A 6,000-nucleotide genomic window follows, 5' to 3' on the forward strand; every position below is an offset into this window, starting at 1 on the left:
TCGAGTAGTGGGGAAATCCTATGTAAGAATGAAAATAAGTAGTTACAGACTAAGCACAAAGCCTCATGGGTTGCACCACATCCATCCTTTTACTTTGAAACTACACCGTGTGAACCACTTTGCCATTTATGTCACCCTGGCTTCCCTGTGAGAGCTTCCTTTGAGGCACTATTAAATGCTTTGCTAGATGGAGATCTAGGACAGGACAACTGGTCTTCTGGGCAGTAGTAGGTATTAGAGGAGATTCAATTTGTCTGATATGCTTTTTTTATTAAATTTGTACTGGCTCCTACAGACTGTCATCTACCTGTTATGGCCTACAGTGCTACAGTGTTTTGCGCTTGTTCTAGGGCCTCTTCAATTTCTGAAATTTTGATCACCCATCTATAATTCTGCAGATGTCCACACCCTTTTTTCCCCTAAAGTTAGCTGCTTTGAATCTTATACTTCTCTCCCCTGTGAGTTCTGAAAGTTAATAACAAATGGATCCTAACCCATAAGGCTTGCAGTAATTTTCCTGACAGTGACATGAAGCAACATCCCATTATGCTCCCCCACCATTTATCTGAAGAGTTAGAGCAATGTCGGAGCTAATCAATCTTATATTAGGCATGATGAACAAACAATAAACACTAAAAATCAGAATAACACATTTTGTTTCAGCTTACTAAAGATTTAGCCAAGCAGGAAAATAAATATAATGCATGGTAAACATTGAGACCACCTTTACTATTTGCTTTCTTGTATTCCACCTATGCTAACAACATAAATCACTTGTACTGACAATTGTGTGGTAGCTACTGCTAGACTGAAAAGTCAAATGCAGGAATGCAAATAATCTAAATATTTACCTTTTTCTCTGTACTCTTTCATACGGATCACACAAAAGAAGACAGCACTGAAACACAAGAATTCTTCCAACTTCTGCTTGTTTGTTCTTCTCTAGTATGAAAGTAATATTTTTCCTCAAAATATTAACATCTGTCATAGACACAGATCATTCAAACCTTCATTGAAACAATAAGAATTTATTTAATTACTGAAAGTTAAATTTGGCCGATAGCTATCTTTGCTATAGCTGTGCTATATAAAGTGGAAAACACGTATTTCTGCATATCAAGCTAGCTTAAAAAAGCATACTGTTTAATGGCTTCAAGTCTGTTTTACAAGGTCAGTTTATAGCATACGTTGTACATTTTCTTAGACTAGGTAGAGCCTAATGATAATGATACACTATAAACACAAGCTGAGTAACAGGAAGCTAGCATTTCACAAGCAATAAAAATAAATATGAGAAAAAGGAAACAAGAATATTTAGGCCACAGTCTTAACAGTCATTGGGAGAAGGACCTTTAAGAAGACAGGCACTTCATCTGTGACAAATGTTTTATTTTGTTTAAAGAGAGACAAAAACATTACAGAAACCTAAATTAGATAATAATACACAGAATAACAAATGTAACAATTTCAGAAGAGGGTATTAATTCCCACTTATGGATCAAGAAAGACAATCTTTAACTAAGGCTTGCAAACAAAAAGTTGTTGAATTACAATGATATTCACAGACAAAACAAACACTCTTTTCCTAGAGCTTGCATCAGATCACCTGGGGAATTGTAGGTATGGAGGCCTGAAAAGCAGTAAAATTGTTTACATGGAACACAATTACCTACAAATGAAGAAAGGTTATAAAAGGTATAATAATGGAGAGATATAATTAATACAAATTATAAGGTTGAGTGAGACTTCTTCAAGGCTTAGTAACACCCAATTTGATTGCAAATATAGTACACAATGTATCAACTGTATTGAGCATGTGGAGAGTTTAATATTTAATACTGTCAGTGACACAGTAAAAATTTGCTGATTAATTGTATATTCACATTAAAGGGGAAATCACCTGCACCTCAGATAAACATTAAGCAAATTTTAGCCTTTGAACAGCCTGACCAGTTGGCCAGTAATATTCTAAACTCTGTGTTGTCCATGTACAGTAAGTTAAACAACAAGGACTTGCACACACAGAGTACTGGTATATTGTCAGCTAAGGACAGAGTTCTCCTTCAGTCAAGGTAAAAGGATAACTATGTCACTGTTAACAGGAAAGAGAAAATGCAATACAATAACTACCTTATTGTTAAAAATTAAGGACTCAATGCATGTAACAGGATTAAACCAGAACTGGTTTCAACTAACCAGGAATATACACAAAATAATATACTTTTTTTTAGGCATGTGTGCTAGATCATTGTCCAATACAAATGGTAGCACTTTTAAATCTTTTTATAGTCACTGTAATAAAAAGTTAGCAGTAACATAAGGGGATGTATACGTTTGTGTGATTAGCTCAGAGTTAAGCTAGTAATTTTCCTTACAGTTACCAATTTTCAGTAAAGATGTGAAGCTGGATGACATCCTTTATGTAATAAGAAAAGAAACAATGAATGGGAAAATTTAAAGCATATGGACTTGACAGCACTGACTGAAGTCAACAGGAAATGTCTCTTTTGCCTCATTATCTTTTAAATTAATTGTTGTATTATTAATTTATTTATATTTATTAATTAATTTAATTTTATTAATTTTATTTTATTCATTCAGTATTTTTGTACGGGGAACAACCAACAGAAAATCCTTCTTTCATGAAATTGTGGCTATTTATTTTGGAGTGGAAATAATCATAAGTTATGGGGTTTTTTCAGCCCGAGGCCAGTTTGCTACAAAGCTCTATTATACACAATTACAATTTGAATTTAGTCCAGGATTTTATCTATGTGGAAAAGACATGCTTCCATTATAAGCCTAACAAGACTGAACTTAAAGAGTTTCACACTTACTGTCTCTCAGCTTTCCGGCCATACATAAAATACTGGTTTATTCTAAATTATTTTTAACCTACCTACTTTGAAGATCACTTTCCCTCACTGTACATTTATGTCACACATCCTGAAGAGGGATCTCTCCACTGCTACTTCATAAGTAAGTTCTTTTCATGGGATCATTTGAATAATTTCCACACTTACTCTAAATTACACTTAGTCTCAATTGGGCTTTTAGGCAACACCTATTCTTCTGCTAGGGCAGATGAAGAAGGCAGGACCAAAAGCACCAATTAAAGTTTAATGGGGAAGAAATCTTAGTTGCAGGATCAGACTGAGAAAGGAATTTTACTGAAAGTCCTCTACGCTTGCTGAGGGTGTCCTATTAAAATATCTTTAAAACACAGAAAAGAAAACCAAAATAGTGTATGACTGTAATTTTGGCTAGTATAAATGGACATAGGGAGGGGTATCAGAGTATAAGAACACAATCTGATTTGAATAAACACCAGTGTGTCCTGGTTTTGGCTGGAATAGTTCTTTTCTTCTCAGTAGCTGGCACAGTGCTGTGTTGAAGATTCAACATAAGAATAATGCTGGTAACACACTAATGTCTTGGTTATTGCCAAGTCATGCTTATCCTGCATCAGAGACTTTCTTGTGTCTCATTCTCTGCCAGTGAGGAGGTGCAGGGGAAAAAAAGTTGGGAGGGAGCATAGCCAGGACAGATGACTTGAACTGGACAAAGGGATATTCCACACCATAAAACATCATTCCCAGAATATAAACTGGGATATAAATATAATATAAATATTACCAGTTACCCAGAAGGGCCTAACCGGGCCTGGGTGCAAGGTCCGGCATTTGTTAGCAGGTGGTGAGATTTTCTAATCATTACTATCATTATTTACTAATACTATCATTATAATTTATTTTGTTTCAGTGACTAAACTCTTTTTATTTCAGCTGTCAAGTTCTACTTTTGATTCTCCTCTCCATTACACTGGGATGGGTGGAGGGGAGGAAACGGCTGCCTGATCTTTAGTTGCCGGTTAACCCAGGACACACCAGTGACTCTGAATAGCCTAAATAAGCTTACAATGGATAACATAGGAGTACAGTAGGCGTGATCTCTATTGCATACCTCTGCAACTATTGCATTAACTATGTTAAATGCATGAGGAGGTGTGATCTTTCATCATATCACAGAAACACAAGTGCTTGTTTTAGATTCACATTTTAGCAGACCACCAGTCTTGCTGGCACAGTCTACCTTGCTTCCCCAGGATTGCCCCGGTACACTAGGCAAGATTTATAGGAAAAGGCAGGATTTATTAGAGCAGCTAAATATAGATCAGGCCAGCATTAGCTAAATATATACTACATTAGGCTAACAAACTTTGGGACCCAAAAAACCAGTAAATTTCCTGAAACTGTGTAATTCTATAGCATTCACCCCTACATGATAACTATATTAACACTAAAGCTAGAAGTATTTCTACTGTACATTCAATTTAACAGAACTACTCCAATTCACAAACTCTTAATCCCCAGCTGCTCCTGAAAGGAGACAGATTGTGAAGGGGCACTCACCCAGCAGTCCTTCTGTCAGACACCATGGGATGAGCCTTTGACGTAATGGCAATAGCAACAGGGTGGATTTCAGATTTAACAGCTCACCATTTATCCTGTCCTCTTTCTGTCCAGCCTGGTCTTCACTTTTACATGCACTAGGAACTGGAAAAAACCCAGACTGCCTCAAACTAGAATCTCATGAGGACATTTTCACAGGAGTTAACATACTGTGTTAAAATTAGGCACCCACACAGTTCTAAATCCAAACAGTTGATTGAGGTGAAAACTATCAAATGCCTTGCTCCAACCAGGATGAGTTAACTTGAGAGACAGTTCCATGTCTAAACTGAGGCCAGAAGTGTGGGTGTACTTGATGTAGGCACAAATGTTTTAAACTGAGTAGCTCAGGTAGGGGTAAAAGCATCTCTATAGCAGCACAGACCTCCCTGGAAACCAGAAGATGAATGTCTATCCAAATTCCTTGACAGATTTTCTTGATTCCCTGTTGATTCTGTTGACCATATGAAGCTGTGTGCTGCCACTTCTTAACACCAATTTTAACCAAAGCTGACTAAAGGTTAAAGTTACTTCTGATACCTCTTCAATTCCATCTTTGAGTACAGAAATAACCTTAGGTAACTTGTCTGGCCACGACTTTCTACTCTTTTATGACAGGAGGGTTCTGTGAATTTCCAGCTGTGAGACACCACCTTCTATAAAAGGCAAGCAGTCGGGAAGCTAAAATCAGGCATTAAATGTATCACATTGTTTTTGTCTTACTTTATTTTCCTCCTTCATAACTGTAAAAGATAAGACACAGAAAAATAGATACACATGAAGAAAGCCTATTACCAGAACTACAAACAGTGTTGTTTTTTTTTTTTTTTTATGGGGGGAACACCTTGTTGGTTGGTTGGTTTTTGTGGTGATTTCTTTATTTTATTTTTTTTTGGGGGGGGGGGTAGTTTTGGTTTTTGTGCTTTGTTGTTGTTGTTTTGGTTTTTGTTTTTAATTTGGGGGTTTTGTTTTTTCCTATAAAGGAATTAAAGCAACCAGTCACATCCACGACTTTCCCACAAGGAAATCTACCAAGAAAAAAAACTCCATCGGCTTAGGACCCCAAATCTATGGTTTTATAACGTAAGTTCAACCTTATCCAGCATCTACACATCGTAAACCCATCCTGCGAGGCGAATCCTGTCTCCGGCGTGGCAAGGCCGCAGAGCTCCGCGGCAGGTGAGCGGTGGCCAGCGGGCTCCAAGGGGAGCGCCCAAAGCAGGGAGAGCTGCCGGAGGGTAACCTCTCCCTCGGGGACGGAAGATTTTGACACCCGAAATCTCTGCCTCTCAGGACGGCACTGCACCCACTGTGCTCAAATTACGAGGAGTCTAATTACCTTTTGTCTTGGCAGACGCCGCCAGGAACGCAGAGCGCGGCCACCAGGAAGCGGGCGGGCCGCGACACGGTCCCTCCGCGGGTGCAGCCCGGGGCCGCCCCGCCGCCCTTCGCGCCGCAGCCCCGTCCGCCTCCGCCGGGCGCGGCCCCCCCGCCGCGGCGAGTGTCGCCCCGGCTCCCCGCCCAGCCACCCACCCCCTCCACCGCCTCC

This window comes from Parus major, chromosome 6 (assembly GCF_001522545.3).
Source record: "Parus major isolate Abel chromosome 6, Parus_major1.1, whole genome shotgun sequence".
NCBI classification, from domain to species: domain Eukaryota; kingdom Metazoa; phylum Chordata; class Aves; order Passeriformes; family Paridae; genus Parus; species Parus major.